This window comes from Eumetopias jubatus, unplaced genomic scaffold, assembly GCF_037043125.1.
Source record: "Eumetopias jubatus isolate StellerSeaLion01/CBP00866 unplaced genomic scaffold, mEumJub1_p1.0 scaffold_8, whole genome shotgun sequence".
In the NCBI taxonomy this organism is placed as follows: Eukaryota; Metazoa; Chordata; class Mammalia; order Carnivora; family Otariidae; genus Eumetopias; species Eumetopias jubatus.
Window position 1 is genome coordinate 106,956,979 of NW_028274814.1, and position 24,500 is coordinate 106,981,478.

Genomic DNA, 24,500 nt, shown 5'->3' on the forward strand with positions numbered 1-24,500 from the left:
CTCTCTTCTCTCTCTTCTCTCTCTTCTCTCTTCTCTCTCTTCTCTCTCTTCTCTCTCTTCTCTCTCTCCTCTCTCTCCTCTCTCTCCTCTCTCTCCTCTCTCTCCTCTCTCTCCTCTCTCTCCTCTCTCTCCTCTCTCCTCTCTCCTCTCTCCTCTCTCTTCTCTCTTCTTTCTCTCTTCTCTCTTCTCTTCTCTCTTCTCTTCTTTTCATCACATTCCAGAATGCTAGGGGAAAAGGTGCATTTACAACCTGAAAGTCTATGGAATCTGGAAATAAGTTCAAATATTTTTTGGATCAGTTTCAAGTTCAAGCTTTCCTGAGTAAATTGCTCTATCTAACTGTGATATAGCGTGATTGCTCCCCATCTCCTCACAACTTCTTTTAGTTATTAAAGCTGATCCAAAAAGGGGAGGCAGAAGCTGAAGTTAAGGTAAGAGAGGGTAAAACAATATTCCCTAGAAGGGCACATGGGAATGACACTGGCCAATGAGAATATATCAAAACAGATATAAGTTTCAATAGTAATGTTCAATGCCTTCAAGATAGCCTAGGGGCGATACTTGAGGGATGTCACCATGATTAGCTGTCATGGACCCAGCAGTGAAGCAGTATGGTAACAGGGAGGAAACTGTGGTCTCAGAGAGCACTGTCAGTTCTTTGGCTCTATTTTGTTTTCCTTTCTTTCTCTCTTTCTCCCCCCGCCACCCCATCTATGTCTTCTCTCCCCTTCTCTTTCTCTTTTTCTCTTTATCTCTTTCCCTTTTACTCTCTTTCTTTCCCTCTTCCTCCCCCCCTCCACTTTCTTTCTGCTAAGGTTCTGAAATCTAACCATATCTAGGTAATGGTATCACTTAATTGGAATTTCCTTAATGGGTAATACCAATGTTCAGTAGATAGATATTGCCACATGTATATGCCCAGATTTGGAAAGAGTTCAGAAAAGTAGACACTTCTGACTGCAATGAATTCCAATATTTTTTAAAAGATTTTATTTATTTATCTATCTATCTATCTATCTATCTATCTATCTATCTATCTATCTATTTATTTATTTGACAGAGAGAGACACAGCGAGCGAGAGAGGGAACACAAGTAGGGGGAATGGGAGAGGGAGAAGCAGACTTCCCGCAGAGCGGGGATCCCGATGCGGGGCTCGATCCCAGGACCCTGGGATCGTGACCTGAGCCAAAGGCAGATGCTTAATGACTGAGCCACCCAGGTACCCCTCCAATATTTTTTGAGTTCTGGTTCAACATTGTTAGCAGCAGTACCAATAACTGGATGATGTCCTTCCTTTTTACATTCTGTGTACTGATACAAAAGAGACAGAACAGATAGGCTAGTCACTATTTCCTACTTCTCTTTCATCAAGTGTGGTACCTAGACTATTCCCTGTATCAAAGCCTAAAACCTGATTTAGGAGCCTCCTCAATATAGTCAGAGTGGAATGAAAAAAATCTATGGAATGCATACACACACATCCTATGAGTGTGTTTATATGTGTGTGTGTGTATATATATATATATATGGATTATGATATTTATAAGCATTATGATATATATGATGTAATATATTTTCCTTATTCGTGCTGGTGCAGGAAAAAGAATCAGGCAAAATAAAATTACATTAAAGTGAATGAACACCTCATATTCTGAATTCATGATGCTACTTGGGACCCAGTGGCAAGTACTGGACTTAATTGAATTTTTGCAGCTAACCAATGGCTAGTGAGGACAAAGAAACAAACCAAAATTCCCTACCATTACTACCAAAAAAACAGCCTCATACAATTTGTTAATCTTAATTTTATTAATATTAATTTAGGGATATGGATTTTCTTGAAATATTATTTATTTAAATAAAGTGTTTTCAATTGGATACCAAAAACAGCAAAGCTGTTATAGGTGCTAGCTTCTTCACAGTGTACAGGTTTAAGGTATCTCTAGATGGGTATTGATTATCCACATTTCTATGAAATATAGGGTTGTTAGTATCTAAATATTTGTTGAGCACCAACCCTCAAAAATATACACCATCACTGATTGGACTTGACTTACTAATTACGGAGATTACAAACAATTTGAGGGTAGTAACTACTAAGGGAGCTTCGAGGATTATAACTTGACACTAAAAGATCCAATGACTTACCTCACAATTGTGAAAAGAAGGTCTGGTTGTATCTAAGAAAGAGGATGCTGCATTTAAGACCTGAAGATCTTTTTGAAATTTGAGAATGGATAGAAGATGATGCTGACAACATGTACTAGATCATTGTCTTTTGAATATTCTGGTTTTATCTTCCTTGGATTTTGCTAACTCATTATTATTACAGATGGCAGTGTTGAGAAGATAGAGAAGTTGGTTTCCATCAAGATAATTCTGGGAAATGAATTCCATTAGATTTTGTTAATTATGATCAGTTTGAGATTAAGACTCAGTTCTTGTACATTAGAATTCTTGAACCTAATATGGGCCATTATAAATAGATTTTAGAAATTTAAGAATTGGGCTGCATTTTGAGGAATAAACTTATAATAATTTGCTTATATCTAATATCCGTGTCAATTCAGATGGTAAGGTTCAGAGATGAATGGCCATAAAAGCAACTTTAATTTCAGTATTCATTACAGACCATATCTTAGCAAACAAGATTCAAACGGCATTTTATTTGTCTTATTATTTGGAAAGAGATGTCAAGTTATATGTTACCCACAATAAGCAGAATACTTATACTTGTATTCTCAGCAAAGAAAAAAAGAGGTGGTCATGATGGAAGAGACATGTCCAGAAGCAATCCCCTGACAGATGTCAATTAAATGGAAATGGAGAGATGCGCCAGGAAGATCAGAGATACTGCTTCAGCCCTGAGCTCTCAGTGAGTGAAGACCGCTAACCACAAAGGGCTGCAGGGTCTGCCTAGTCATCTCCTTCCATTTCTGACCGACATACAATTTGTAAACCCTTATCTTATCCACAGTCTGGACAAAGTAATTTCCAGTGGCACAGAATGTTTTGGTGAGACTGGAAAGGCCCACACTACCTCACAAAATGGGATTGAACTGAATCAGATGCTCTCTGAGTGGAGGCAGCAGTGTATACGTAGCCACTGGTACATCCTCCATAGAACAAGCAATTGTTTTCAAACAAGTGAGCAATCCAGTTCCAAACTACTCTCCCAAGTTTTGGTTTTATGTAATCATTTCTAGTATTAATTTTCTTAGCACAGGTCCTCTAGAAAATGGAGTCTAAAGTAAGGATTAAAGTACTGATCGATATTTGGGAAGTGCAAGTCCAGAGTACTGACAGTAAGGAAAGGAGGGTCAATAAAAGGAAGATGTCATGCATTACTGCCAACTACTGATTAATAATGAGCTGGAGAGAGAAGCAGCAGGGCACTCGCTGTGCGTATATTTTTTTGTAATTTTTTTTTATTATGTTACGTTAATCACCTTACATTACATCATTAGTTTTTGATGTAGTGTTCCATGATGCATTGTTTGCATACAATACCCAGTGCTCCACGTATTTGTTTGCCAGTCAGAACTTCAGAATGTAAGGAGAAAGTTCAACTTGGAATAGTCATCAGGAGAGAAAATCCCCTCTCATTTCCTGTGGTCAACATTTTCTCTTTCCCTGTCCCAGAGAGAAAGTCCCTGCCCCTCCTGGTTAAATCAGAAAGCCAGACACTATAACCCATGGTGTGAACTTTCATCCGTGTCCAGTGTGGTTTGCATGGGAGGAAGAAGGAGGAAGTTAAGGGAATTCAAGAGTGTTAACTAGCCTTTGTGTCCCAATACAGGACCATAAACAAATCAATTATCTGAATGTCGCTAGATCCCAGGAACATTTGACAACTTTGCATCTACTTGTCCTCAGCTGTTTTTACACTGGCCCAGGAATCATTTGTAATGGCTTCTGCCCCGAGAAGATCAGTTGTTTCTTATGCATCAATGTAAACATAAGTACATACATAACAGCAAAGATTAGGCAGTATACTTAGAGCTCTTGTTTCAATATTCGGTTTCTTTACATGAAGGGAACAGAAAGGCAGTACAGTGAAATGGGTAAGGATAAGAGTTCTGGGATCACACAGATTTGAGTTTGCATATTGGCATAATTATTTCTTTGCCCTTTTATGCCTTGGTTTCTTCAGATGTATAACAAAGAAACTGCATGTACACAAGAAAGTTTCTGAAAGGATTAGCATAATGCCAAGCTCATAGAAATGTTGTTTTCATTTTTATTTTATTTTAATTTTTTAAGATTGTATTTATTTATTAGAGAGAGAGAGCACAAGCTGGGTTAGGGGCAGAGGGAGAAGCAGACTCCCCGCTGAGCAGGGAACCCATTGTGGGGTTCAATCCCAGAACTCTGAGATCATGACCTGAGCTGAAGGCAAAGGTCTTCTTATTCATTTGCAGTGTCAATTCTTCTTCAAAATTCTGACATTCCGTATCTCCCAAACTTACAGTTGTCCCATCTGGAGCCAAATTATATTTTGCAATTAGCATTGATTATTGTATTTGCCAATGTTTGCACTGACTCTTGTTTTCTATAAAAGCTTTCTTCCCTGCAATATGTTTTGTAAAATACTGACTTCTTGCTCTTTACTTGTTAACCACAAAAACGAATTCTCTCTGCTGACTCTGTTCTCTGTCACAGAGGGGCAAAGGGAAAACTTTTATTTTTGCCCTTTTGCTCAAGGAAGAGAGATTTCTTTGGAGCCCAAAAGCAGAAAACATGCCTCCTATGGAGCTGCATGGGTATACTTCTAAGCTCACCGCTTTAAATGTTCCCAGGGTAGCAGTAGCTCAGGAATGTTACTGTTTGAGTATATTAAGCTTGTTGTTGTGGGTATTACCCTAAGAAGACCACATAAAACCAAAGTTTTAATCAATTAAGATTCTTATAACAGTTGATAGCAAGGGTTCAAAGTAAAATGTCCCAGAAACACAGCAGGGAACATAAGTGAATGAAGCTGGAAAAAAACATTTCTTTTTCTTCTTTCAGAAAAGTAACAGCACGACTATGATGGTAAATGGCAACTTATACCCATGAAAGAGATCCAGTGTTCACTGTAGAACTGGCCATTATGAATGTCTTAGAAAAGTGAAAAAGGTGTTTTCCTGAGGGAAAATGTCTAGCATTGCCAGATGTTTACATTTTTTAAAAAAAATATTTTTTATTATGTTCAGTTAGCCAGCATATAGTGTTCACATTTTTTAAAACAAGGCAAACAAACAAAAAACAACGAGAAGTCTATCATTTTATGTGAAATCTATCATTGTATGTGAAATAGCTAGTTGTAGAGAAACTAATTGTAATAATTAGTGACAGATTAAAGAAAGACTGATAGTCCTACAAATGTATGGATCTATGATTCATTTCTGGCCAACAGTTAATAAGTTTAGAGTAGTAGAGAGGATTAATAGCTGAGACAGGTCTCACTTCCTCTATGAAGACTTCATTAACCATCACTATTTATATTTAAAAACTTTGTTATGTTTGTTAAATTTATTATAATTTGGCATGATTTATCTCCTACATTTTAACAGATTTATCAAGGTATAGTTTACATAGGACAGACTGCACATATTTCAAGCATATAATTTGATAAATTTGGCACGTATGCAGCTATAAAATCATCACCACAATCAAGATAGTGCCCTTACCACACCTAAAATTTACTTCCTTCACCCTTGTGTTAGCTTCCTTTTGCACCTGCTCTCCCCCATATTCCTATCCTCTGGCAACTGTTGATCTGCTTTGCTTTCTGTCCTTATGTTTTGTTAATATTCCCTTATTATCCTTTTAGTATCTATAGATTCTGTAGTTATGTCACCTCTCGTTTTCCTGATATTTTTATTTCCTGATTAGTGAGATGATCATTTTTACTGATATTTTCAATGAACCAGATTCTAGTTACATTGATTTTTCTTTTTTAATTTTCAATTGCGTTGATTTATTTCCTTTTTTCCTTCTGACTTTGAGTTTAATTTGATTTTGTGTTTTTGTTTTTTAGTATTTTAAGATAAAATTTAAGGTAATTGATTTGAAATTTCTTTCTTTTTTTATATAGGCACTTAGTGCTAGAAATTTCCCAGCAAATAGTACTTAGCAACATCCCATAAATTAATATGTTCTGTTTTTATTTTCATTTAGCTCAAAATAGCTTCTAATTTCCTTTGTGATTTCTTCTTTGCACATGGGTTATGTAGAAATGTGTTATTTAGTCTTCAAATATTTAGGGGTTTTCCAGATGTCTTTCTGTTACTGATTTCAAATTTAATTACACTGTAGTCAAAAAAACCCATTTTGTAAAAATGGATCATTTTACATTTTGAGACCTTCTTATGGTTTAGAATGTGGTCTATAATATTAAATGTTCTGTATGCATTTGAAAAAGTGTGTGTACTGTTTTTTTGTGGGTAGAGCATTCTATAAATGTCAATGAGATCCAGTTGGTTGAAAATGTTGTTGAAATCTTGTATGTTTTTGAAAGGTTTTTTTTTTTTGGTGGGGGGTCCACTTGTTCTATTCTTTATTGAGAAAGAGGTGTTGAAGTCTCCAACTATAATTCCAGATTTGTTTTTTTCTCCTTGCAGTTCTGGTTTTGTACTTCCTGCATTTCCTTTTTTTTTTTTTTTTTTTTTTTTAAGATTCTATTTATTCATTTGAGACACAGAGATAGAGAGAGAGAGAGAGAGCATGACCAGGGGGAGAGGGAGAGGGAGAAACAGGCTCCCCGCTGAGGCCGATGCTTAACCATCTGAGCCACCCAGGTGCCCCTGCTTCCTGCATTTCAAAGCTCTGCTGCTGGGTGTATAAATATTGAGTATTGTTATGTTCTTTTAATGAACTTACACTTTACCATTATGAAATGACTTTCTTTATCCCTGATAATATTCTTAGCTCTGATCTACTGAGCTGATATTGAGACTCTACTTTATTGGATTATTTTTATCTTGTTATAACTTTATACATTCTTAAACCTTTAACCTATATGTGTCTTTATATTTAAAGAGTATTTCTTATAGTTCCATCTTTCTCTTTTGTCCAGTCTCACAGTCTCTGCTGGACTCTGAGAAACAAACAGAGGGTTCTAGAGGGGAGGGGGTTGGTGGATGGGTTAGCCTGGTGATGGGTATTAAAGAGCGCACGTACTAAATGGAGCACTGGGTGTTATATGCGAACAATGAATCATGGAACACTACATCAAAAACTAATGATGTAATGTACAGTGATTAACATAACATAATAAAATAAAAAAATAAAAAATAAAATATAATCCACATCAGAATCATAAGAATCATCATAAGAATCATCAGAATAAGGTATATGATATCATTTTCTTCATAAGGACCTTCAAAATCCAGTAAATATTTCACAGCGGTGACATATACAATTGGAAAGTTAAATTTCAACAGATATACTACATATGGACTTAAATTTCATAGGTTTTACAGCTGTAAGAAAGATTCAATCAAATTGCCTGAATATAATTTAAAACTTTTCCAATAACTTAAGTAACCAGTTTTATTTTCATTATTTACTTTTGAAATAAAAATTTAAGGTGTACAGCATGATAATTACATATGTATATTATATATATAATTGAAATAAATGAAATAATTGCTATAGTCAAACTAATTAGCATGTTCTCCTTACATAATTATTGTGTATGTGTGTGTGTGTGTGTGAAAGAGAGAGAGAGAGAAAGCACCTGAAATCTACTCTCTTGCCAGATTTCTACTATTCAGTTCAGTATCACTAACTATAGTTACCATGCTTTATGTTAGATATTGACACTTATTCATCCTACATAACTGCAACTTTGTACTTAGACCAACATCTCTTTATTTTCCCCTCCTCACTATCCGTTGTAACTACCGTTCTACTCTCTACTTCTATGTATTCAGCTTTTTTGGATTTCATATACATCATGCAGCTTTTTTCTTTCTCTTTCTGACTTCTTTTACATAGGATATCTTCCACATCCATTCACATTATTGCAAATGGAAGGCTCTCCTTTTTTTTAAGGCTGAATGATAGTGTGTGTGTGTGTGTGTGTGTGTGTGTATACACATGTCTATATGATATTGTGTATATATGTATGATATTGTGTGTATATATATATATGATATTGTCTGTATATATAGTGTATATATATGATATTGTGTGCATATGATATTGTGTGTATATATGCATATGATATTATGTATATATGTATATGATATTGTTTGTGTATAAATGTATATGATATGTATATATGTATATGATACTGTGTGTGTGTATATATATAGATATACACAAATATATGTATATATACATGCATACATACACACACACACACACCCAATTTCTTTATCCATTCATCCATCGACAGACACTTAGGTTGTTTCTTCATCTTTGCTATTGTGAATAATGCTACAATAAACATGGGAATGCAGATTCCTCTTCGGGGTACCAATTTTACTTCCTTTGGGAATATTCCCAGAAAAGAGATTATTGGATCATATGGTAGCTCTACTTTTGGCTTGTTGAAACTCTATACTGTTTTACACAATGTCTATACCAGTTAACGTTCTCAATAACAGTGCAAGAGGGTTCCTTTTTTCTCTTTGTTGTCTTTTTTTGTTTTATAATAATAGCCATTCTGACACACATGAGGTGGTATCATCTCATTGTGGTTTTGATTTGCATTTCCCTGGTGAGTAGTGATACTATTTGCATTTCCCTGATGACTGGTGACATTGAGCAGTCTTTTCTTTTTTAAAAAATTTGTATTATGTTAATCACCATACATTACATCATTAGTTTTTTATGTAGTGTTCCATGATTCATTGTTTGCGTATAACACCCAGTGCTCCATTCAGTACGTGCCCTCTTTAATACCCATCACCAGGCTAGCCCATCCCCCCAACCCCCTCCCCTCTAGAACCCTCAGTTTGTTTCTCAGAGTCCACAGTCTCTCATGGTTCATCTCCCCCTCCGATTGCCCCCCCTTCCTTCTTCCCCTCCTGCTATCTTCTTCTTCCTCTTTTTTAAACATGTAATGTATTCTTTATTTCAGAGGTACAGGTCTGTGATTCATCAGTCTTACACAATTCACAGCGCTCACCATAGAACATACCCTCCCCAATGTCTATCACCCAGCCACCCCATCCCTCCCACCCCCCACCACTCCAGCAACCCTCAGTTTGTTTCCTGAGATTAAGAATTCCTCATATCAGTGAGGTCATATGATACATGTCTTTCCCTGATTGACTTATTTCGCTCAGCATAAGACCTTCCAGTTTCATCCACATTGTTGCAAATGGCAAGGTTTTATTCTTTTTGATGGCTGTATAATATTCCATTGTGTGTACATATACCAACTATTCTTTATCCATTCATCTGTCGATGGACATCTTGGCTCTTTCCACAGTTTGGCTATTGTGGACATTACTGCTCTAAACATCGGGGTGCACGTGCCCCTTCGGATCCCTACATTTGTATCTTTGGGGTATATACCCAGTAGTACAATTGCTGGATCATATGGTAGCTCTATTTTCAACTTTTTGAAGAACCTCCATACTGTTTTCCAGAGTGGTTGCACCAGCTTGCATTCCCACCAACAGTGTAGGAGGGTTCCCCTTTCTCCGCAACCTCGCCAACATCTGTCGTTTCCTGACTTGTTAATTTTAGCCATTCTGACTGGTGTGAGGTGATATCTCATTGAGGTTTTGATTTGGATTTCCCTGATGCCAAGTGATGTTGAACACTTTCATGTGTCTGTTGGCCATTTGGATGTCTTCTTTGGAAAAATGTCTGTTCATGTCTTCTGCCCATTTCTTGATTGGATCATTTGTTCTTTGGGTGTTGAGTTTAACAAGTTCTTTAGAGATTTTAGATACTAGCCCTTTATCTGATATGTCATTTACAAATATATTCTCCATTCTGTCGGTTGTCTTTTGGTTTTGTTGACTATTTCTTTTGCTGGGCAAAAGCTTTTTATCTTGATGAGGTCCCAATAGTTCATTTTTGCCCTTGCTTTCCTTGTCTTTGGCAGTGTTTCTAGGAAGAAGTTGCTGCGGCTGAGGTCGAAGAGATTGCTGCCTGTGTTCTCCTTTAGGATTTTGATGGACTCCTGCCTCACATTGAGGTCTTTCAACCATTTTGAGTCTATTTTTTTGTGTGGTGTAAGGAAATGGTCCAGTTTCTTTCTTCTGCATGTGGATGTCCAATTTTCCCAACACCATTTGTTGAAGAGACTGTCTTTTTTCCATTGGACATTCTTTCCTGCTTTGACAAAGATTAGTTGACCATAGAGTTGAGGGTCCATTTCTGGGCTCTCTATTCTGTTCCATTGATCTATGCGTCTGTTTTTACGCCAGTACCATACTGTCTTGATGATGACAGCTTTGTAATAGAGCTCGAAGTCCGGAATTGTGATGCTGCCAGCTTTGCTTTTCTTTGTCAAAATTCCTCTCGCTATTCGAGGTCTTTTCTGGTTCCATACAAATTTTAGGATTATTTGTTCCATTTCTTTGAAAAAAGTGCATGGTATTTTGATGGGGATTGCCTTGAATGTGTAGATTGCTCTAGGTAGCATTGATATCGTCACAATATTTGTTCTTCTATTCCATGAGCATGGAACGTTTTTCCATTTCTTTGTGTCTTCCTCAATTTCTTTCATGAGTATTTTATAGTTTTCTGAGTACAGATTCTTTCCTCCTTGGTTAGATTTATTCCTAGGTATCTTATGGTTTTGGGTGCAATTGTAAATGGGATCGACTCCTTAATATCTCTTTCTTCTGTCTTGTTGGTGTATAGGATTGCCACTGATTTCTGTGCATTGATTTTATATCCTGCCACTTTACTGAATTCTTGTATGAGTTCTAGCAGTTTTGGGGTGGACTCTCTTGGGTTTTCCACATAAAGTATCATATCATCTGCAAAGAGTGAGAGTTTGACTTCTTCTTTGCCAATTTGGATGCATTTATTTCTTTTTGTTGTCTGATTGCTGTGGCTAGGACTTCTAATACTATGTTGAATAGCAGTGGTGATAGTGGACATCCCTGCTGTGTTCCTGACCTTAGAGGGAAAGCTCTCAGTTTTTCCACATTGAGAATGATATTCGCTGTGTGTTTTTCATAGATGGCTTTTAGGATATTGAGGTATGTACCCTTTATCCCTATACTCTGAAGAGTTTTGATCAAGAAAGGATGCCATACTTTGTCAGATGCTTTTTCTGCATCTATTGAGAGGATCATATGATTCTTGTTCTTTCTTTTATTAACGTATTGTATCACATTGATTGATTTGCAGTTGAACCAACCTTGCAGCCCAGGGATAAATCCCACTTGGTCATGGTGAATAACCCTTTTAATGTACTGTTGGATCCTATTGGCTAGTATTTTGGTGAGAATTTTTGCCTCCATGTTCATCAAGGATATTGGTCTGTAATTCTCCTTTTTGATGGGGTCTTTGTCTGGTTTGGGGATCAAGGTAATGGTGGCCTCATAAAAGGAGTTTGGAAGTTTACCTTCCATTTCTATTTTTTGCAACAGTTTCAGAAGAATAGGTATTAATTCTTCCTGAAATGTTTGGTAGAATTCCTCTGGGAAGCCATCTGGCCCTGGGCTTTTGTTTCTTGAGAGATTTTTGATGACTGCTTCAATTTCCTTAGTGGTTATAGGTCTGTTCAGGTTTTCTATTTCTTACTGGTTCAGTTTTGGTAGTTGATACATCTCTAGGAATGCATCCATTTCTTCCAGATTCTCTCATTTGCTGGCATAGAGTTGCTCATAATATGTTCTTATAATTGTTTGTATTTCTTTGGTGTTGGTTGTGATCTCTCCTCTTTCATTCATGATTTTGTGGATTTGGGTCATTTCTCTTTTCTTTTTGATCAGTCTGGCCAGGGGTTTATCAATCTTGTTCATTCTTTCAAAGAACCAGCTCCTTGTTTCGTTGATCTGTTCTACTATACTTTTGGTTTCTATTTCATTGATTTCTGCTCTGATCTTTATTATTTCTCTTCTCCTGCTGGGTTTAGGCTTTATTTGCTGTTCTCTCTCCAGCTCGTTTAGGTATAGGGTTAGGTTGTGTATTTGAGACCTTTCTTGTTTCTTGAGAAAGGCTTGTATAGCTATGTACTTTCCTCTCAGGACTGCCTTTGCTGTATCCCAAAGATTTTGTGTTTTCATTTTCATTGGTTTCCATGAATTTTTTAAATTCCTCTTTAATTTCTTGGTTGACCCATTCATTCTTTAGTAGGATGCTCTTTAGCCTCCATGTATTTGAGTTCTTTCTGACTTTCCTCTTGTGATTGGGTTCTAGTTTCAAAGCATTGTGGTCTGAAAATATGCAGGGAATGATCCCAATCTTTTGGTACCGATTGAGACCTGATCTGTAACCTAGGATGTGATCTCTTCTGGAGACTGTTCCATGTGAACTAGAGAAGAATGTGTATTCTGTTGCTTTGGGATGGAATGTTCTGGATATATCTGTGAAGTCCATTTGGTCCAGTGTGTCATTTAAAGTCTTTATTTCCTTGTTGATCTTTTGCTTAGATGATCTGTCCATTTCAGTGAGGGGGTGTTAAAGTCCCCCACTATTATTGTATTGTTGTCAATGTGTTTCTTTGCTTTTGTTATTAATTGCCTTATATAATTGGCTGCTCCTATGTTAGGGGCATATTTACAATTGTTAGAACTTCTTGTTGGATAGACCCCTTAAATAGGATATAGTGTCCATCCTCATCTCTTATTACAGTCTTTGGTTTAAAATCTAATGTGTCTGATATAAAGATTGCCACCCAGGTTTCTTTTGGTGTCCATTAGCATGGTAAATGGTTTTCTACCCCTTCACTTTCAATCTGGGGGTGTCTTTGGGTCTAAAATGAGTCTCTTGCAGACAGCATATCGCTGGGTCTTGTTTTTTTTATCCAATCTGATAGCCTGTGTCTTTTGATTGGGGACATTTGGCCCATTTACATTCAGGGTAACTTTTGAAAGATGAATTTAGTGCCATTTTATTGCCTGTAAGGTGACTGTTACTGTATATTGTCTGTGTTCCCTCCTGGTCTATGTACTTTTAGGCTCTTTCTTTGCTTAGAGGACCCCTTTCAATATTTCTTGTAGGGCTGGTTTCATGTTTGCAAATTCCTTTAGTTTTTGTTTGTCCTGGAAGCTTTTTATCTCTCCTTCTATTTTCAATGAGAGCGTAGCTGGATATAGTATTCTTGCCTGCATATTTTTCTCGTTTAGTACTCTGAAGATATCATGCCAGTCCTTTCTGGCCTGCCAGGTCTCTGTGGATAGGTCTGTGGCCAATCTAATGTTTCTAGCATTATAGGTTACATATCTCTTCTCCTGAGCTGCTTTCAGGATTTTCTCTTTGTCTCTGAGACTCGAAAGTTTTACTATTAGATGTCAGGGTATTGACCTATTTTTATTGATTTTGAGGGGGGGTTCTCTGTGCCTCCTGGATTTTGATGCCTGTTTCCTTCCCCAAATTAGGGAAATTCTCTGCTATAATTTGCTCCAATATACCTTCTGTCCCTCTCTCTCTTTCTTCTTCTTCTGGGATCCCAATTATTCTAATGTTGTTTTGTCTTATGGTATCGCTTATCTTTCGAATTCTGCCCTCTTGATCCAGTAGTTGTTTATCTTTTTCTCAGCTTCTTTATTTTCCATCATTTGGTCTTCTATATCGCTAATTCTCTCTTCTCCCTCATTTATCCTAGCAGTTAGAGCCCCCATTTTTTATTGCAACTCATTAATAGCCTTTTTGATTTCGACTTGGTTAGGTTTTAGTTCTTTTATTTCTCCAGAAAGCGTTTCTCTAATATCTTCCATGCTTTTCTCAAGCCCAGCTAGTATCTTTAAAATCATCGTTCTGAACTCTAGTTCCGACATCTTACTAATGTCCATATTGAGTAGGTCCCTGGCAGTCGGTACTGCCCCTTGTTCTTTTTGTTGAGGTCATTTTTTCCATTTTGTCATTTTGTCCAGAGGAGAATAGATGAATGAGAGAACAAAATGCTATTAGGGTAACAGCGTCCCCAGAAAATATACTCTAAACAAAACAGAAAAGACCTGAAACCGGGGGAAAAGAAAGGGAAAGAAAGAAAAAAAAGAAAAGAAAAAGAAAAGGATAAAAACAAAAATAGAACAAAACAAAACAAAAAACAGAATATGATCACATATGATCAGGCTGGTGCATAAATCAGTGCCCCACACTAGATTTTGGGTGTATTTTGGTCTGTTAGAGGAAAGTGCCTCCCAAAATTTTAAAGAAAGAAAAACTTATATATGTACAAAAATCAGGGTTCATACAATGAAGGGATGGAATATGACTGTAAAGATGAAAATTATAAAAGATTTTATAAAAGGAATTGATACGATAAGTTTGAAAAAAGAAAGAAGAGGATTTAAAAAGAAAAGAAAAAAAAAGGGAGAGAATGTGATCAGGCAGGAGACTAGAACAAAGCCATACACACTAGAGATTTAGGGTATATTTTGATCTGTTAGAGAAACTGTATCTCAAAATTTTAAAGAGAGAACAACTTATATATACATGCCAAAAATAAGGGTAACTACTTTGAATGGATAGAATATGACTCTAAAAATGAAAAATAAAAATGTTTTTTAAAAAGGATTGATAAGATGTTGGTTGAAAAAGGGAAAAAGAAAAATTCGAAAAAAAAGACAATTAAAAAAATTAACTTTGAAAGAGTAAAGTATCATGGTAAAAAAGCCATGAATTCTATGTGCAGTATTCCCCTAACCCTGGAGTTCTGCCATTCTTGGTCTTGGCTGGCGGTTCTTGCTGATCTTCTGGGGGAGGGGCCTGTTGCCGTGGTTCCCAAATGTCTTTGCCGGAGGCGGAATTGCCCCGCCTTTGTGAGTCCGAACTAAGTAATCGGCTGGGGTTGGCTCTCGAGAGCTTTTGTTCCCTGCAAGCTCTCTGTACAGCTTTGGAGGACGAGAGTGAAAATGGTGGCCTCCCAATCTCCGCCCAGAGGAGCTGAGAACTCGGGGCCCCGCTCCTCAGTGCGCCCCCAGAAAAAAGCAGTCAGTCACTCCTGTCTCCCCGGTCTCCGGCTGCACTCCGTGCTCACTCGGCCTGTGACCGAGCGTTTCTATCTCTGGCTCCCGACACTGTGTGGAGTCTCCAAACCCAGCAGATCCCTGCATTGCACTCCCACACCACTCCTCCCGGGGAAGGAAGGGGAGTCTCCCCAGATCTGCAGCTTGTTGGGTCCCTGCTGGAGGAGCAGTGGCCCGACTGGGCCGCACATCACGGTTTATGGGAACCCCAAGCTAAGAGCCCGCGCTTCAGCTCCATCTCTGCCGCCGGCTTCCCCGCTCCAATACCTGGGAGCTCTGCCGCACTCGGGCACCCCTGGTCTTTCTGTGACCCTGAGGGTCCTGAGACCACACCGTCCTGCAAGGGCTCCACCCCCCGCTTAGCCACTGGAGTGACATCCCCCAGCAGAGCCGACTTCCAAAAGTTCCGATTTTGTGCTCCGCTGCTCCACCACCCGTCAGAAGCAGCTGACAGAGGCCCCCTCCCCCGCCGTCCATCCACCCAAATACTGCCTCTGATTCACTTCTCCACATGTCCTACCTTCCAGAAAGTGGCCGCTTTTCTCTTCAGAGAGTTGTTGCTATTCTTTTCTTCGATCTCCTGTTGATTTTGTAGGTGTTCAGAATGGTTTGATCCTTATCCAGCTGAATTCCTGGGACCAGAGGAAATCCAGGTCTCCTACTCCTCTGCCATCTTGCTCCAAAAAACGTCCTACTTATTTTTGCTTCTGTTAATTGTTCTTTTGGTGTCTATCTAAAAAATCATTGTCAAGGCCAACGTCAAGGAACTTTTTCCCTATGTTTTCTTTTGGGAGTTTTATGGCTTCAGTTCTTATGTATAAATCTTTAACCCATTTTGACTTTTGTGTATGGCATAAGATAAGGGTCCAATTTCATTATTTTGCATATGCTTATCCAGTCTCTCCAGCACCATTTATTGAAGAGACCAACCTTTCCACATCATGTGCTTTTGTCAGAAATTAGTTGCCAAATATGCTTGGGCTTATTTCTGGGCTCTCTATTCTGTTCCATTCATCTGTGTGTCTATTGTTATGCCAGTACCATATTATTTTGATTACTATAGCTTTATAATATAATTTGTAATCAGGAAGTGTGATGCCTTTATTTCTGGTCCTTTTCAAGATTGCTTTAACTATTTAGGGTCTTGTGTGGTTCCATACAATGTTAGAATTGTTTTTCTATTTCTATGAAATGCAATTGAAATTTTGATAGTAATTGCACTGAAGCTGTATTATCACTTTGAGTAGAATGGACATTGTAACAGTATTCTTCCAATCCAGGAACATCCAGTCTAGGACATCTGTCCATTTATTTGTGTCTTCTTCAATTTTTTCAACAGTGCTTTATTGTTTTCAGTGTAGATCTTTCGTCTCCTTGGTTACAATTATTTCCAAGTATTTTATTTTTTTGATACTGTTATAAATGGGATTGTTTTCTTGATTTCCTTTTTGGATAGATCATTGTTGGTGTAAAGAAATACAAGTAATTTTTGTGTGTTCATTTTGTATCGTGCAACTTCTCTGAATTTATTCTAAAAGATTTTTTATAGAGTGCTTAGGGTTTTCTACAAATAGGATCATGTTATCTACAAATTGAAATAATTTTCCTTCTTTTCTGATTTAGGTGCGTTTTATTTCTTTTTCTTGTCTGTTGCTCTTTTAAGATGTACAGTACTATATTGGGTAGAAGCAGTAGAAGTAGGAATCCTTGCCTTGTATCAGATCTTACAGGAAAAGCTTTCAGTTTTTTTCCTCCATTGATTGTGCCATTAACTGTGAATTTTTGACAAATGGCCTTTACTGTGTTCGGTACGTTTTCTTCTTTCTCTATCTTTTGAAAATTATTTTTATCATAAATGGATGTTGAATTTTGTCAGATGATTTTCTCTGCATCTATTAAGATGATCACATGGTTTTTTTCTTTTATTCTGTGCATGTGGTGTCTTACACTGATTTTGCATATGGTAAACCAATCTTGCATCCTAGGGATTAAACTCACCTGGCCATGGTGTGTAATCTCTTCAATATGTTGTTTATTTGATTTGATAGTATTTTGTGAAAAAATTTTGCACCTATGTTCATCAGAGATATTGGCCTATAGTTTTCTTGTGTCTTTGGCTTTAGTATCAGAGTGATACTGGTCTCATAAAATGAGTTAGGAAGTATTTCTTCTATTTCTCATTTCTCTCTCACTGCTTTCAAGCTTTTTCTTTGTCTTTAGTTTTTAGAAGTTTGATTATGATGTGTCTTAGTATGCATTTCTTTTGGTTTATCTTGGGTTTTGAGGCTTGCTCTGCTTCTTGAAAATGTAGGCTTATGTCTTTTGCTAAATTTGCAGAGTTATGTCATTAATTCTTTGAATACCTTTCCAATCCTGCCCTTTTTTCCCTCTTTCTGTTACTTCAGTAACACAGATGTTAGATCTCTCACTATAGTCGCACAAGTCCCTGGGTTCCGTATATAATTTGTTCAGTCTATTTTCTCTTTGTTGTTCATATTAAATAATTTCTATTCTATGTTCAATATCACTGATTCTTTATCAACTTAACTTGATTGTTGAGCCCATCCATTGAGTTTTTTGTTACTGTATTTTTTAGTTCTATAATTACTTGCTGATTTTTTATATCTTCTATTTTTTTCTGATACTTTTTTATATCATTATTGACAGTTTCTTTTTTTCCCATTTGTTTTTAAGCATGCTTATTTTTGCCCACTGAAGCATTTTTATGATGTCTGCTTTAAGCCTTTGACAGATAACTCAAAATTATCTCATCTTCGTCTTGGTGTCTTTTGATTTGTAACTTTTTTTTAAATTCAAGTTGAAATTTTCCTCGTTCTTGGTATGATAAGTGATTTAAATTGAAATCTGGACTATTTTAATGTTATGAGTATCTGGACCTGGTTCAAAACTTCCATTTTGGCTGCCTTTTTCTGACCTCACTTCCACAGGCAAGAGGGCAGGTGTGGCATCACATCATTACTACATGGTGGGACTGAACGTGAGGATTCCTTATCCAGCCTCTATTGACACAAAAGAGAATGTCTCCCTATTATTGCTGAGTGGGAGTGGGAGTTCTAGCTCCCCACTGGTATCACCTTGGCTGAAGAAACAGAAATTATGTGTTTCTGCTCCCTTGGTGATTTTCATTTATACCACATGGGTAAGTCCTGATTTCCTCCTTGGGATTCTCTGATACCACCCTGGCAATCGTGGAGAGGCAGCTTGAATGACTCATTTTAAGCTGGGAGGTTGGAAGTCTAAACTCTGAACTCAGTCTCTCCTGGAGTCAATGAATACGTGGCTGCAGTTTTGTTTTTGTTTTTGTTTTTCCTGCGGTGTTTGGCTGGAGTAGAGCCGTTGCTTTCTAAAATTTTTCTGTCTTTCTAGGCAAGCCTTTTCCCTGTCCTATCATTAGAGAGCACAAGCAGCCTTTGGGGTTGTGTGTTTGTGTTTGTTTACATACCTTTGTCACATGATACCCAATATCTTAGAGTCACTCTTTCCTATATTTTGCCTGTTTTTCATGTGGCTTTAGGCATGGGAGTAAATCCAGTACCTGATACTCCAAATTTGCCAGAGGCATAAATCCTATCTTATTTTTTTCAAAAATAACTTTCTACATAAATATTCTTCTGTAGTTTGCTGGCTTCTCTAGCATCATGTTCATAATAGTATATGATTATGTATATTATATGATTATATATATTATATATAATATATAATATTGAAAACCCACGGAAATTACTACCATGTCATTCCTTCAATTTCTATTTCCCTAACGATTTGGACTTTTCCTCTCTACTTTTCAAAGTCTTTTTATATTACTTTTATATATGTTTTGAGTTTTTAGTTGTACTTAGCAAAAGAATAGGAAAAATTACTTCTACTTCATCTTTCTGGGAGCAGAAGTCCTTTTTTATTTTTTTTAAAGTAAATTTGCATAATGGGAAAAATGTAGTTACCAACATAGTGTTTCTTGTGCTCTTCAATATATTGTTTAGATACAGATATTGTGATTTTACCATGTTAGGTGCTGGTATTTTTTTTTTTTTTTATATATATACCTAAAAGTATTCTTGAGCATTGTTCTGGGACATGCTTGAGTTACTTGGAAAACTGCTAATTTTTAGATTTTGCTTTTAAGATTTATTAGGTGGGACCAAAACAGTGTGTAATATATGGCTAATTATTCCCCACTCCTGCGGCAAAATTTTCTGAGCATTTTCCCCAATGCCCTATTAATTAGAAGTCATTCTAGCTAAGGGACACATATTATTTCTGTCCCTGGGTGTGCTCTGAGTAGTTCCCTCTAATTCTTTTGTGTGGCTCTTCTCTGGCTTTGGATAATTTCCTCACACACACATGCTGCTTAGTACTCTGCTGAAGAATATTAGAGGAGGAGCCTGTGCAGATCTCTTATTTTGGGCAACCCTCTCCTCACTGATACTCTGCCCTGTGAATTCTGGCCACTTTGATCTCCCTGGCCATCAGCTCCACTTCCTCAATTCAGGGAGACTGTGGGATTCCATCTGGATCACCCTCTTTTTATCATGGACTGGAAAGTCTCTGAAGATAGTATGTGACTAGAGTCTCAGGGCTTACCTCATTTATTGCTTGTGAGTCAGAGACAATTATCCTTTGTCACTTGATATTCAATGTCTTTACCATTGTTTCCTTTATTATTCTTGTATTTCATGGGTTTTGGGGAAGGAGGGTGAACATAGTCCCTGATACTTTAAATTACTCAGAAGTATAAATCCCACTTTTTAAAAAAAAATACATATAACTTTCTACATAAATGTTCTTTCTTCTCAACCTGACTCTATATAATTTGTGAGGAAGCAACTATTTCTCGTAAATGATCTTGTATGTAGTATACATATATCAGCAGATATTTGCTGTTGAACCTGAATATTAGAGAATATTTATTGACCATTTCTATTGGCTTTTATTGTTAACCTTCCCCCTAGCTAAAACAGTTTTATATTATTTGACTGCAAACATGTTTCAAGAGTTTATTATGTTCAAAGTGTAACATATGATGCAAAATTTCAAGTGTAATGAAGGAATTGTACTAATTGAGCCTCAGAACAGTTATGTATCTGTCATTCTTTTTAAATCTTTGAGAATTCAACCTTTGTGCTGTTTTCAAGTATATTTCTATTTTTTATGTAAAAAAATAATGTGGCCTTATAGAAACCATTATCATCCAATTACTAGGATTTAATTTGAAAATTTTCCCTATTATTTTTCTAGGTATGATAGTTCTTTGTTTCTTTCTGTCTTATTTCCACTCTCCTTCCTTCCTTATCTCCCCCTCCACTCCTTCCCCACTACGTGTCATTTTTAGGGTCTCTTCCAATGCTTATATTCTGTAATTCTCAGAAACCTGAGAAATGTGTTATAAAACTAACAGTTTACTTATAATTCCTGAAAAATTACTTAAAATTGGTTAACTTCCAGAAAATTAATACTGGAAAAATACTTTTTCCCCACTAGATTATGCTAGCTTTAATTTGTAATATAAATCAAAGTATACATTTTAATTATTTTAGTTTTAAAACAGTTTTATGACACATTCTTACCACTCCCTTATGAGATGGATAGTTTACTATTTCCCTTTTACAAGTGAGGAAATCCATGCTAAGGAAGTTCAGGCAAGGTTGCCTCCAACACAAGAGCTCATCCTCAACTTCCTGTTAAATAATGCTTTTTCTGTTATAGCAAGTGGTTATAAAATCAGGGATACATCTGGTCTTTCCTTAAAAAATAAATAAGGGAGGATTGGATAGAATTAAAGAACTGGTTGAGAGAAAAGATAAGGAAAAAGGAAGGGATAGAGGAAAATTACAGCACTATTGACCTACTTTCGTCCTTTTGACTGAGGAGAACTTCTGAAAGGAGATATATATTCATGAGAAATGGAATCACAGGGGAAAAGCTATTCATTGGTTGGTCTATGTTACTATTGAAACTTGAACATTTTTGATAGTAAAAGGGACCATGATTAATATTTATTCTGGTACAATATGCATAAATTATGACTCAGTTAATTCAAAATGTATAGTAACAATTGATAACAACCAGGAAGAGTTTGGTCTAAGTGAGTGAAAAGAGTAGACTGTGCTGTCTCTATGAGGCTTCACTCATAATCTTTCAAAGGGAATTCCTCTGTTGGTAAGAGACTTGGGTGTAAATAGTGTTGGAAAGCCAAGTCAGGAGTGTTCTCTCTCCCTCTACCTCTTCATTTCTCCCTTCCAACCCCCACCCCTGCTGTCTCTTTCCCTCCCTCCCTTCCTCCCTCCCTCTCTCCCTCCCTCCCTCCCTTCCTTCCTTCCATAAAAAAAAAAAGTATGGAATACCTCTTGGAAAGTCAGCGGGAAAATGTGGGTTCATAATCGGTTGCTACTTGTGTGCTGCAGTCATAGGAGAACCAAAGAGTGATCAAGGAATTTGAAAATTGGGTACATTGATGACATATTAGAGACTGATCAAATTATTTTGTAAATCATTCATGAGAAAAGCTATGTTTGGCTCCTGATTTTTTTTTACATTTTTATTTATTTGACAGAGAGAGAGAGACACAAGCGCAGGAACACAAGCAGGGGGAGTGGGAGAGGGAGAGGGAGAAGCAGGCTTCCCGCGGAGCAGGGAGCCTGATGTGGAGCTCCATCCCAGGACCCTGGGATCATGATCTGAGCCGAAGGCAGATGCTTAACGACTGAGCCACCCAGGCACCCCAGGCTCCTGATTTTTATTGTTAGACTTTATGTGTCAATCACATTAATTGGAAATTTGTCAGATTTTTTTCTTTCACTTTTCACATTACATACAATCTCTTTTAGGGGAGAAGAAAATATGCTTCCTGTGACTATCACAACAGGTAATGAGTTAATGAGTTAATGTCAAAAGAATTAATGTCAAAGTCAATATTGTGCCCCAAGAATAAAACAATAGATATAACCATTATTTTCCCTCTCTTAGAAGGTAACTAATGGGTTAAAATCAGTCATGTTTAAATATATGGTATCTAGTATTCTCCAGTGTCTTCTAGTTCTAAATCAATTATAAAGAATTCTTAACTCCATTTCAAATGTTTGTTTTTAAATTGGATATGTATAACATCACCCTGTTGTGGCATCTTTTCAAGGAAAAGAGCAGAATGGAGGCAATTTCCTTATATATTTAAAAAATAAGTACACAATTGCTGATATTAGATCAAGTAAAATAGACATCCACTTCAACACTCCATTTTGACGTATGGATACAGATGTACTTAAAGGTAGTATTATTTATCAAACAGACCTAAATCATGTTTGCAAAAAAAGAGTGGATTGGAAAGCAGATGATTTAATCAATGTAGACAGCCCATCTGAAATTTTTAAACCTCACTTCAACCTCTACTTTTTCTTAATAATAGGGTTTGAGAATTATTAGCCAGACAATTGTCTCAAATCTCCATGTAATTTAGATCTATTCACAAAGCCTCAATGTTGAGGCTTTTATAATTCACTTAAAAGCAGAATATACTGAACAATGTATTAATCCAATAATCAAGGATCATGGACACCATTATACTAACTTTTGCCACATGTACAAAAGGAACATTAAAAATGTTCCACCTATTAGGATATTCAGTAGAAGTTGCCAAAATCTTGAGAATTAAATACACACACACACACACACACACACAGCTTGAAACACTATATGAAGAATATTGGAAGTTTTTTTGTTAAACCTTCCCAAGAACTATTGTGTAAATAAAACTAGTTCTTGGTTTCAGAAAATCAAAAGAGCAAAGGCTTAGGGGGAAAAAGTGGAAGTAAACTTGGAAAAAAAAACCACTTCAAGTGAATTATATTTAAAGTAGCGTACTTTTCTCATTTTCTAGAATCTTATTTTCTTTGTGTTTCAAATTCTACAATTTTTAGGTACCCAAAACTACTACAAAACTGCATAAGATTTCCTTAACAGTTATCTATTTCTATGTAAAAATCTACCCCATACTGAATGGTTTCAAACAACAGTGATTTATTGTTTCTCTGTATTATGGTGAGGTTAGTGAGAGTTTCCTTTCTTGGTTTCTCCTGAGCTCAGGAATGAGCCTATATTCAGCTGAGGGTCAACTGGGCTACAAGGTACAGGGTGGCCTGACTCATAGGTCCCTTAGTGGGTGCTACTTGTAGGCTGGAACACCTCAGTTTTCTTCTTGAGTTACTACTTTGGGCTGTCTATATACCATACATGTATTCATTTATGACTTTATATGCTGATATTCTATAAATGCATATGCCAATATGATCCAGAATATCAAAATAATTAATGACATTATTATTAACAAAAATAACAGCCCAAGACACAATGTTTAAAAAATTATATTTAAGTAGGGTTTAATAGAATTATTTCAAAGTGAATACAGATTGTATACATTTAAATTTTGAACAATAGTAACAAATTATGAATCATAATTTTCATATCAAGGTAAGACCTTGTCACTCTAAAGGTATTTTGTATTTTAATTTCAGAATGATCATTTTAGAAGAAACATAACTAAGAATCCCAGTTTTTAGGTGAAAAAGGAGACTTTGAGAAATGATATAACTTACCTATGTTCACATGTTGTATGAGCATTTATACATAACCCTATATTTTAATTTTGTTCATAGACAGTTTTACATGGCTAATGTAAATAAGTTGGACATTTCTGCTTTAACTGCACTGTTTTGATTGCTAACATCTCCCCCTCTTTGGGACAGAGTAACTTCATCTTAACCTTAGCTTGTAGTCCAAATTGGAACTGACATATTTTCTATGGCATTTGCTCCCTGGCCACAGCAGTGGTTTGAGAGTTGGTTACTAACTCAAGCCCAGCCAGGTGCACATACCTCTTTCCTGGGAGATTTCAAACTTTTGGTGGAGGGAGAGCTTCTTCAGCTCTGTCACTAAGGTGTGAAAATTTGAGCCCAGTAGTTGATGCCATGCCCCAACTAGCAGAAGGTATCTTTTAGCGGCAAAAGAGAATTAGGCCAGCATGCAAAGAAATGCAGAGGTGAGAATGGAAGGGACAGTCTTGATGGTTTCAAGGGCCTGAGGCCTGCAAAATTGCCCTAGGCCTCTACCTTGCCAAGAATCCAATATTGCTGATATCACAACCAAATCATTACATACCACATACAATTTTAGTTTGAGGTATGTCATTATGTAAAAATTTAAAATATATATATTTCCAATTCTCAGTTAATTTTTCTAGCATTGTTTGAGGAATGATCCTTCTCTTCATGAGCGATGAGAGATATGTAGTATCTCTTTATGTATTCAGTTCATATTTATAGTCCAGAATTTCTATTCAAATGCCAAAGTGGACATTTTAATGTAGTTTATACCAAAATGGAAGACAGGTG